We start from the raw sequence: 11,457 nt of genomic DNA on the forward strand, positions 1-11,457 counted from the left end.
TTTCTCAGGACCTGTCCATAAGGACCTCCAGAGCAATTTGCTTTCAGTTCGGAATGCCAGCAGTACACCTTTTTACAGTTTTACCTCAAGGATATTAACTATCTAGTCCTGTGTTATAACTTTATTAGAATGGATCTTGATTGTCTCTTCCAAAAACTATCACATTGGCGTACTATATTTATGACACAATGCTGTTTGGACCAAGTGAACAGGAGGCAGAAACCACTTTAAACTCATTGGTAGCCCATATGCACATCAAATATGGGAAATAAAATCGAACAAAAATTCAAAGACCTCCTAACCCAATGAAATTCTTAGGAGTTCACTGATATGGGACATGCAAAAGTATTCCTTCTAAGGTGAAGAATACATTATTGTACCTATACTCTCCTGCCACGAAGAAAGAAGAACAATGTTCAGTGGCACTATATGGAGACAGCACATTCCTCTCATGGATATGCTACTGCCTCCCATACACTAAGTGACTTGGAAATCTGCTGGCTTTCTGTGGGGCCTGAAATAGAAGGTTCTTCAATGGGTTCAGGCTGCTCAACTACTTGGACAATATGATCCAACAGATCCAATGTTATTTGAAATAGCAGTGGCAGATAGAGATGCTATTTGGAGCCTTTGGCAGACCCTTATAGGTGAATCACAGAAGAGACCTTTATGATTTTGAAACAAGGCTCTTTCATCTGCAGACAACATTGAAAGATAGCTCTTGGACTGCAATGGGGCCTTAGTAGAAATTTAACATTTGACAATGGGAAACCAAATACTATGTCACCTGAACTATACATCATGAGTGGGATGTTATCAGACCCATCAAATCATAAAGTAGGACATGCACAGCCATGATCTATTATCAAATGGAAATAGTCCTAAAGACTCAAGCAAGATACATGAAGAAGTTGCTCAAATGCCTATAGTTCCTACTTCTGTTGCAATGTTTTCTGGTATTAAGACCTAGTTTACTGGTGGCTTTGGACATTATGCAGGCTCCACTAAGAAATGAACCACTACTGAATTATAACCTGCTTCTAGGATAACCCTGAAAGAAACTGGTGAAGGGAAATTTTCACAGGAGGCTAAACTTCAGGAAGTATACATGGTCATACACTTTATTTGGAAGGAGAAATGCCCAAATGCATGGTTGTTCAGTGATTCCTGGGCCATAGCATATGAAATGGCTTAATGGTCAGGGACTTTGAAAAAAATAATTTAAAACATGGTGAGAGAGACATATGGGGACAAAGTATGTGGAAAGATCTCTCCGAATGGACAAAGAATGTCAAAATGCTTGTGTCCCATTTAAATGGTCATTAATAGGTGACTCCAGCTGGGGAGGAGTTCAATAATTAAATAGATAGGATAACCCATCCTGTGGACAGTCAGACTCTTTCCTCAGCCATCCCTGTCATTGCCCATTGGGTCCATGTACAAAGTGTCCATGGTGATAGAGATGAGGGGTTATGAATGGGCTTGACAACATGGACTTCCACTCACCAAGACAGAGCTGGATGCAGATATAGCTGAGTGCCTCATCTGCCAACAGCAGAGATCAGCATTGTGCCCCAGATATGGCACCATTCCCCAAGGAGACCAGCCATCAACCTGGTGGTAGGTTGACTACATTAGACCACTTCCTCCTAGGAAAGGACAATGCTTTGTCCTTACTGGAATAAATACTTGTTTTGTTTATGGATTTGCCTTTTCATGCCCAAAATGTGTCTGCCAAACCACCATTCACTGACTTCCATTCCACAGCCAGAGAAGTATGACAGTGAGCCCCTGATCATGGGTAGGATCCACTGGTTTTACCATGTTCCCCACGATCCTGAAGCAACTTCCCTCATAGAAAGACAGTATGGGCTTTTGAAGACAGAGTTAGTTATAACACTAATTATGTGGCAGCAACCTGGCAGGCTAGTTCTGGGTTCTCCAGAAGAAGTATATAATTTGAATCAGCATTCAATATACTTTATGGGTTCTCCATAGCCAGAATCATTGGTCCAGGAATCAAGGAGTGGAGAGGGAAATGGTTCCATGGACATTAACCCCTAGTGATCTGCTAGGAAAGTTTTCCCTTCCTGAGAGAGGATTGCCCATGCTAGGAGCTACCACAAATACCCCATTGAACTGGCAGCCCAGGCTTCCTTGTGGTCACTTTGGGCTTCTAATCACCTTAAACCAAAATGCTAAGAAAGGAATAGCAGTGTTGGAGCTAGAGAACGCATCCAAGGAGCTAAAGGGTTCTGCAACCCTATAGGTGCAACAACATTATGAACTAACCAGTACCCCAGAGCTCTTGACTCTAGCTGCATATGTATCAAAAGATGGCCTAGTCGGCCATCACTGGAAAGAGAGGCCCATTGGATTTGCAAACTTTATATGCCCCAGTACAGGGGAATGCCAGGGCAAAAGAGTAGGAGTGGGTGGGTAGGGGAGTGGAGGGGAGGGTATGGGGGACTTTTGGGGTAGCATTGGAAATGTAATTGAGGAAAATACCTAATAAAAAATATTTTAAAAAAAGGAATAGCAGTGCTATGGGGCGGGGGGTGCTCGTTGATACAGATTACTATGGGGAAATAAGATTTCTCTTCTGCAATGGAAGTAAGAAAGTTATGTCTGGAGTGTAGGGGATCCTTTAGGGTGTCTCTTGGAGCTACCACAACCTTTAATTAAAGTCAATGGGAAACTACAACAGCCTAATCTAGGCAAGACGGCAAAGGGCACAGACCTATCAGGAATGAAGGTATGGGTAGAAGAAAAACAGAATGAGTAGTAGAGGAAGGTAGTTGAAAATAGCAGCTAAAGCCACATGACCAGTTACAGAAACAAGGATTATAGCTGGTATGAGTATTTCTCCAATTTCTTCCCTATTTCTCACCACTAATCCCTTTGATATCACATGTTCTCTCTTTAAGATAGATAGATAGATACATACATACATACATTCATTCATGCATACATACATACATACATAGACAGACAGATAGAACCATGAAGTCCACAGAGTGCTGCCAATATGTGTATGTGTATAGGCCATCTTTTAGTAATTACTTTTCTCCCCTAATAGGTAGCATTGCCAGTAGGGATTAATCTCCCAGAGAAGTACCAGGTTCATTTCTCTGTGATATGACTCAAGTTTGTAGTACCATCTATCTATCTCTGGAAACTAACCAAGAGTCATACAGATCCATCCTGAACCTAAATGTGTCTGAGCAGCCAATGTTGTAATGTGGCTACTTACTTTTGTATTATTCTATTTTATTTTCAAGCTACATTTCTACATTAAGTTTTATGAAATGAGGATATGAAAATTTATTTTTAATAAGACAATATTGCAAATTATGGTCAACTACCATCTTTTCACCAAATATTTCAAGCATAAAAAAGGAGAATCTTTATAAAAATATTCAGAAATTTTACAATTTGGTAGCTGCCCATGACATTAAACAAGCTAGGCTTTTAAGAGTTGCTACTCAAAATCATATCCTTTTAATTTCCCACTACAGAGAACAAACGTTAGTTTGTTTTTTAAAATGGATCAATGTAACATTGAATTCCTGATAATTTAAGTATACCAATGAATGACATGTGCCTAGAAAATACCACTAGACTTAGGATGATATAAAGACCTAGATCTAAATTTTGACCTAGACCTAGACTGTGATCTTGAGTGAGATTTTGATCTAGATAGCTCTTTTTCCTTGATTCCTTTTCTTATTTTGAGCCTCACTTATAATGTTTTGGAATCTGTTTTATAAGAGCCTCTACCTTTGCCTTCTTTCTTGGGCTGGGACATGGACAATGATGTTGAATTGGATTCAGATCTTGAAAAGATCAATGTCAGCATTGAATCTGTCCTTGGCAGAATGGCTTTGGCTACTCTGTGGTCTTCCAATTGGTCTATTTCTAGGACAGTAGGATCTGGTTGTAATCAAAGAGCAACTCCTTAATCTCCTCCTTTCATAAAAATTCTATACCGGTCATAATCATCATATTGGGAAGGGCTGTATACATTCCTCCCTTCCTTGGCTTTCACTTGATTTGGTGTCTTCTGATCCCCTTGTGTGAAATATTTCAGTTTTATTCCCCCAAATTCATTTTCTGTCCAAATTATGTAAAGGATCCTCAGCATACAAGCATCTTCAAACTGAACACATGTGAATCCTCTTGAATATTGAGTGTAGACATCAAGTGGAACATAAACATCTACTAATGGACCATAACGACCAAATTCCCAATGTAAATCTTTGGACCTGGTGTAGTCTGTCATGCTCCTGAAGAACAGAGAAATATTGGGGGTGGAGGGTGGGGTGGCAGGTAGTTGGACATAATGGTGGCAGAAGTCTGGGCTAGGTCACTATCAGGCTTGGCAGGCTTCCAAGCATCCTACAGTGGATCACATTCACTCTTAAATAGATAGTTCTTAAAAAAAAAGAAATACAAAAGGCAATAATACTTGCAATGCATTTTAATCCACATTCCGACACTCAGGAGGCAGAGGCATGGGGATCTCCATGAGTTCGAGTCCAGCCTAGCCTACAAAGAGTTCCAAGACAGCCAGGGCTGTTATACAGAGAAACCGTGTCTTGACAAACAAACATACAAACAAACAAGGATGTACAAGGATGTCCACATCCTTAGCCATCGGGGATATATATATATATATATAAAGAGGGACGTTTATCCATTATTGATGGAAGTGCAAACTGGTGCAACTACTGTGGAAATCAGTGTGGAATTCCTCTCCTTCCCACTCTATCCCAAAGCTAAAATGAGAACCAGATATACTGCTCCTTGGCATATACCAAAGAACTCTACATCCTACCACAGAGATAATTCTCATACCATTGTTGCTTTATTTCCAATAGCAAGAAAGGGAAGCAACCTAGATGGCCATCAAGGGATGAAGAGATAATAAAGACATTTACTTATGAGTTGTCACTGACCTCTAACAAACTCGAATTCCTTCCTTATCATTGTTTCTATCTTTTATATGCAGCAAAAGCATTTAAAGGATAAAACTATTATGCATAGGCTCCCGTACGATGTTTACAATTCTAAGAACCATCATGTGGGCTTCTGTGGCCACACAATAAGATGGCTCTGAGACAACACAACTACTTCCAACGGTTCTCGTGGGGAATTCACAAATTAGGACAGATACTGGAAACACAACATACATTTTCTGCATTGAAACTAAGCAGTAAGGAAGCAAAGCCCATCGTGTCCCCAGTCTTCACACTCCTGTGGTCAGACCTTGGTGTTCCCATCTGGGTGCATTCGATGGTGACACGTTAGAGTGCTCTCTGCTCCTTCCTTCCCTTTGCTGTCTTCTGCTCTAGGTCACTTATTTTGTGTGCCCATTCTTCTCATGAGATTTCAGATATTGATCCTATGCTAATGATTTCTAGGTTTCCCTTTCTTTGGCTCATACTTCTACACAAAAATTATTTCCTTCCCCAACTGTCTACCTAAGCCCAACCAGATTGAACTGACATATAAGTCTAAATTTGAACAGATCTGCAGGAAGATGGGGCATGGGGAGCCTGTAAGGGTCTAGGTGGTATTGGGGGGTTGGAGGAGTGGTGGTGTCATTGGAGGGGTGGAGGTGGCGCAGTTGGTCGCTTTGGAAGAACAACAGACAATTCAGTTTGTCTACAGGATGGCTAGAGAAGAGAGTGGGAGACATGACTGGAGGGTAATGGAGCCACATAATTTAGGGTCTGGTAAGCCATCCATGTTTTTAGGTTTTATTCTAACTATGGTATCTGTAGACTGTTGAGGTCATAGGAGTGTCAAGCTCTGGCTGCCTTTTAACATGAACAACCTGATGGCAGAGAGGCAAGGATAGAAGTAGGGAAGAGAGGTGGAGTGGAGAGAACGGTAGGCTGCCTGTTCAGGCAGGTTAGGAGTGGATTCTCACCCAATGCTCACTGGAACCATTATATACTGAAATGCTTTCTGTAAGATGTTGTTACTATAAAAGTCATCAAATAAAATGGAAAGACAATAACACTTAGCTTAATTTCCCTATCATCTTCAGCCTTTGTGTTGCTTTGGAATATATCTTGCTATGTTTCACAACTTGGCCTTGAAATTCAGGACTCTAGTGATCCTCTTGCCTCATCACATAGAATAGCTGGGACTACAGCCATTCGTAAACCTTTTTGGATGTCTATCCACTGTCTTTGTGCTGATATTTGAAGGATAGCAGTGTTTTGTTAAAGGGGTAGTTAGAGTTAGGCAGAGATTTTAAACATGGCTCATGAGAACTTTTTAAGGATTCGGAAATAAAACAAAACCGTCCTGTATTGTGTATTTAACCTTGTTCTAAAGTTTATTATTCAAGGTTAATGTTATTTGCCTTGTAGATTACAAAGGGAAAGAAAAAATAAGTAAAAAAGAAAAAAAAAAGAAGAGAAGGTTATATTTCTCTTGATATGAGAAAGAAAGACAGGGTAAGTGAGAAAGAAATGGAATTAAATGGGATAATGATTATATAGCAAATACCAGCTAAAATGAGATTAGTTAACTGAGCTAAAAATGATGGGTGTTTGTTTGTTTGTTTGTTTGTTTGGAAGGTAGACTGGAGAGGTGGTTCAGTCAGTAAAATGCTTGAGTTGTAAATGTGAGGATCTGATTTCAGACCCAACCAGTCCAGCTGAATCTCTCACACAGGAGACTCAGTTTCCTTTGAGGAAAACAATGTCAACCTCTACCCTCCATATTCACAGAAGCATGCACAACTTACACACACACACACACACACACACACATCCTCCCACACATGATTATAGACACAAATATGTCACACACCAAACAAAAATGGAAGGCTACGACTTGTACATGACTGTGCTGGCTAGTTTTATGACATCTTGATATAAGATAAAGTCGTCTGAGAGGAAGGCCTCAACTGAGAAAATACCTCCATAAAACTGATCTGCAGGCAAATCTGCAAGGCATTTTTAAAATTAGAGACTGATGGCGGAGTGCCCATCCCATTGTGGGTGGGGACACCCGAGGCTGGTTGTCCTGCCTTCTGAAAGAAAGCAGGCTGAGCAGACCGGAGAGAGCAGCCAGTAAATAGCCCTCCTTTGTGGCACCATTTCCTGTGATGGTTTGAGTTTCTGTCCTGACTTCCTTCAATGATGAACAGTGACATGGATGTGTAAGCCAAATAAACTCTTTCTTCCCCAATTTGCTTTCAGTCATGGTGTTTTATGACAGCAATAGGAATCCTAACTACAGCCTTACACCTTAGGAGAAGGAAAAAGTGTATAAGAAACCAAAGAGGAGAGGAGAGGAGAGGAGAGGAGAAGGGAGGGGAGGGGAGGGGAGGGGAGGGGAGAGGAGAAGGGAGGGGAGGGGAGGGGAGGGGAGGGGAGGAGAGGAGAGGAGAGGAGAGGAGAGGAGAGGAGAGGAGAGGAGAGGAGAGGAGAGGAGAGGAGAGGAGAGGAGAGGAGAGGAGAGGAGAGGAGAGGAGAGGAGAGGGGAGGGGAGGGGAGGAGAGGAGAGTATGAAAATGCCTGTGATTGCTTAAGGATCAAAATCACTGACATAACTTACAGCATTTCAATGTAGACAGTAACTGTCTCACTACAGATTGTGATGAGATATGAAGGACAAATGTTTTAATAAAGGAGGATGATTTGAGATTAACTGGGGAAGCATGCTGCTGCCTTATTCCTTGAATGGATTCAACCTTTATGAAATGAGAAATGTGGAGACATATGATGTCTACTTACATGTTCACTATATTCCTTTTACTATTGAACAAGATGGTGCATGTGTGGATATGCACAATGGATGTGCTACATCATTCTGGATAATGCTGTCTTAACATGAGCAAGCACCTATTCATGATTTTACAAAAATTTCACTCAAGTACTCCATATGTAAAACAGAGAATGACAATGAAGTTCAGACATATTGAATCAAGACACTATTAAAATATCATATAATACTTAAAATGTTACTACTTCATATTCTTTTCAACTTAATTCTTTCAAAACAAAGAGGTAAAGGCTAACCACAACAGCATCTACAACAGTAAGGAAGTTTATAAACTTTCCAAATAATTACCAAGAAAATTGTCTTATATCCTTTCTGGCCAGAGAAATGATGCTAACAGCAGGTTAGCACAAATGATCTGTAAATCTCATGATTCTAACTGCAGTGTAGGTGGGGCCTTAAATACATTTCTCACTACTGTATCTATTTTTAATATCTAATTCAGCACGGAATTCTTAACTCTGATTTGTAGGCTATTTGCGAAGTCTTAGGTAAAACACTAATCCTTTATTGAGTGCTTCAGTTTTAACATTTCTCCAACAATAACAAAAACTAGATTGTAAAAATCTGAGGTGTTTTCCCTCCTCAATATCCAAAATAAGTTAACACAACAGCAATGGTGGTACTCGTTTAACTCAGTATCGGTGAGGTGGGCTCTGAACAACAGGCAAACAGTCAATCAGTACTGTGAGAATGTGCCATGAACTGGAAGTATTTCAGAGCAGCCAAACATATCTTAGTGGTATTTAGGTGTTTTCTTGTTGTTGTTGTTGTTGTTTCTTTTCATTATTTTAAGACAAATAATGCTTTGTTTTGCTCTTTGTAAGAGTTCATGTCTAGGTGTGAGAAATGTTCTTGTTTTTTTTTTTTTTTTTTGACAACACATCTAAAAGCTCTAGAAAAAAAGGAAGCAAATTCACCCAAGAGGAGTAGACGGCAGGAAATAATCAAACTCAGAGGTGAAATCAACCAAGTGGAAACAAGAAGAACTATTCAAAGAATTAACCAAACGAGGAGTTGGTTCTTTGAGAAAATCAACAAGATAGATAAACCCTTAGCTAGACTCACTAAAGGGCACAGGGACAAAATCCTAATTAACAAAATCAGAAATGAAAAGGGAGACATAACAACAGATCCTGAAGAAATCCAAAACACCATCAGATCCTTCTACAAAAGGCTATACTCAACAAAACTGGAAAACCTGGACGAAATGGACAAATTTCTGGACAGATACCAGGTACCAAAGTTGAATCAGGATCAAGTTGATCATCTAAACAGTCCCATATCACCTAAAGAAATAGAAGCAGTTATTAATAGTCTCCCAACCAAAAAAAGCCCAGGACCAGATGGGTTTAGTGCAGAGTTCTATCAGACCTTCAAAGAAGATCTAATTCCAGTTCTGCACAAACTATTTCACAAAATAGAAGTAGAAGGTACTCTACCCAACTCATTTTATGAAGCCACTATTACTCTGATACCTAAACCACAGAAAGATCCAACAAAGATAGAGAACTTCAGACCAATTTCTCTTATGAATATCGATGCAAAAATCCTCAATAAAATTCTCGCTAACCGAATCCAAGAACACATTAAAGCAATCATCCATCCTGACCAAGTAGGTTTTATTCCAGGGATGCAGGGATGGTTTAATATACGAAAATCCATCAATGTAATCCATTATATAAACAAACTCAAAGACAAAAACCACATGATCATCTCGTTAGATGCAGAAAAAGCATTTGACAAGATCCAACACCCATTCATGATAAAAGTTTTGGAAAGATCAGGAATTCAAGGCCCATACCTAAACATGATAAAAGCAATCTACAGCAAACCAGTAGCCAACATCAAAGTAAATGGAGAGAAGCTGGAAGCAATCCCACTAAAATCAGGGACTAGACAAGGCTGCCCACTTTCTCCCTACCTTTTCAACATAGTACTTGAAGTATTAGCCAGAGCAATTCGACAACAAAAGGAGATCAAGGGGATACAAATTGGAAAAGAGGAAGTCAAAATATCACTTTTTGCAGATGATATGATAGTATATATAAGTGACCCTAAAAATTCTACCAGAGAACTCCTAAACCTGATAAACAGCTTCGGTGAAGTAGCTGGATATAAAATAAACTCAAACAAGTCAATGGCCTTTCTCTATACAAAGAATAAACAGGCTGAGAAAGAAATTAGGGAAACAACACCCTTCTCAATAGTCACAAATAATATAAAATATCTTGGCGTGACTCTAACTAAGGAAGTGAAAGATCTGTATGATAAAAACTTCAAATCTCTGAAGAAAGAAATTAAGGAAGATCTCAGAAGATGGAAAGATCTCCCATGCTCATGGATTGGCAGGATCAACATTGTAAAAATGGCTATCTTGCCAAAAGCAATCTACAGATTCAATGCAATCCCCATCAAAATTCCAACTCAATTCTTCAACGAATTGGAAGGAGCAATTTGCAAATTTGTCTGGAATAACAAAAAACCTAGGATAGCAAAAAGTCTTCTCAAGGATAAAAGAACTTCTGGCGGAATCACCATGCCAGACCTAAAGCTTTACTACAGAGCAATTGTGATAAAAACTGCATGGTACTGGTATAGAGACAGACAAGTAGACCAATGGAATAGAATTGAAGACCCAGAAATGAACCCACACACCTATGGTCACTTGATCTTCGACAAGGGAGCTAAAACCATCCAGTGGGAGAAATGTTCTTGTTATAAAGTATCATTACATTGCATATATGTACATAAATAATGCATATCAATAAAAATACTTTAACTTGTCAACATTAGTCAAAAGATAAGCCATTTTAATGACAATACAGGAAGTAGAATATAGGATTATTACTATTCTAGTTATATATTCTACTCTCAGGGGACAGAGCACTTGCCTAGTGTATTTGAGGCCTGAGATTTGATTCACCATCCTGAAAAACAAAAGTCAATTCTAATTTAATATCAGGAAATAACATTTGTCTAAATGCCAATGTTATGTTTGTATAGACACTTATGAGCCAATCATAAAGCAATTTCTAGTCAAGTGAATTGTATTCTCTTTTTTTGTTGTTGTTGTTCATATTTCATTTGGACAAGAGTTAGAAACATGATCTGCAGAGTATCCCCTCCCGCACAGCCCACCTGGACTCACCTCTCCTTTCCACAGTCACTCTCTGGAAAACAGAAAATCACTCTGTCCTCCAAGTTGGGAGCAGCCATGAGTCTACTCCTAAACTAAGAGATCTGCAGTTGCACCTAGAGCAAGCCGATGTAACTCAAAGTGCGTTCTTTACGAAGGAGCTAGGAGCATCTGGACAGTTAGGTTCCATGGGTCCTTATGCATGGTGAATTTAACGTTTTACATTGAGAAGTTTTGTTTCAATGCAAAAAACAGAATAGGCATCATGGTGGCAAAAGTAAATGAACAAACCTCTGTGGAAACTTTAGGACTGTCTGAGAAAAGAATCATTTCAAACCCTCTGTAATTATTTCCAGTTTAAAAGGTTCCTGTGCCTCCTGTATTGCTTACTGATACCATTCTTTTTCCTCTGTGTACTCAAGCAGGAGGCACAGAGGTTCTTGTGCTCACAGATAAGTACCAGAGAAACCAGGAATGTTAAACACACAAAGAAAGGGATGTATAACCTCTTCTCC

At 39.5% G+C, this 11,457-nt stretch overlaps 1 pseudogene; it reads right to left on the bottom strand.

The window, feature by feature from the left end:
- Window positions 1–3,604: 3,604 nt before the first annotated feature.
- Window positions 3,605–4,341, bottom strand: Gm19901 (annotated as a pseudogene).
- Between the last annotated feature and the right edge of the window lie 7,116 nt (window positions 4,342–11,457).

This window comes from Mus musculus, chromosome 3, assembly GCF_000001635.26.
Source record: "Mus musculus strain C57BL/6J chromosome 3, GRCm38.p6 C57BL/6J".
Classification (NCBI taxonomy): Eukaryota; Metazoa; Chordata; class Mammalia; order Rodentia; family Muridae; genus Mus; species Mus musculus.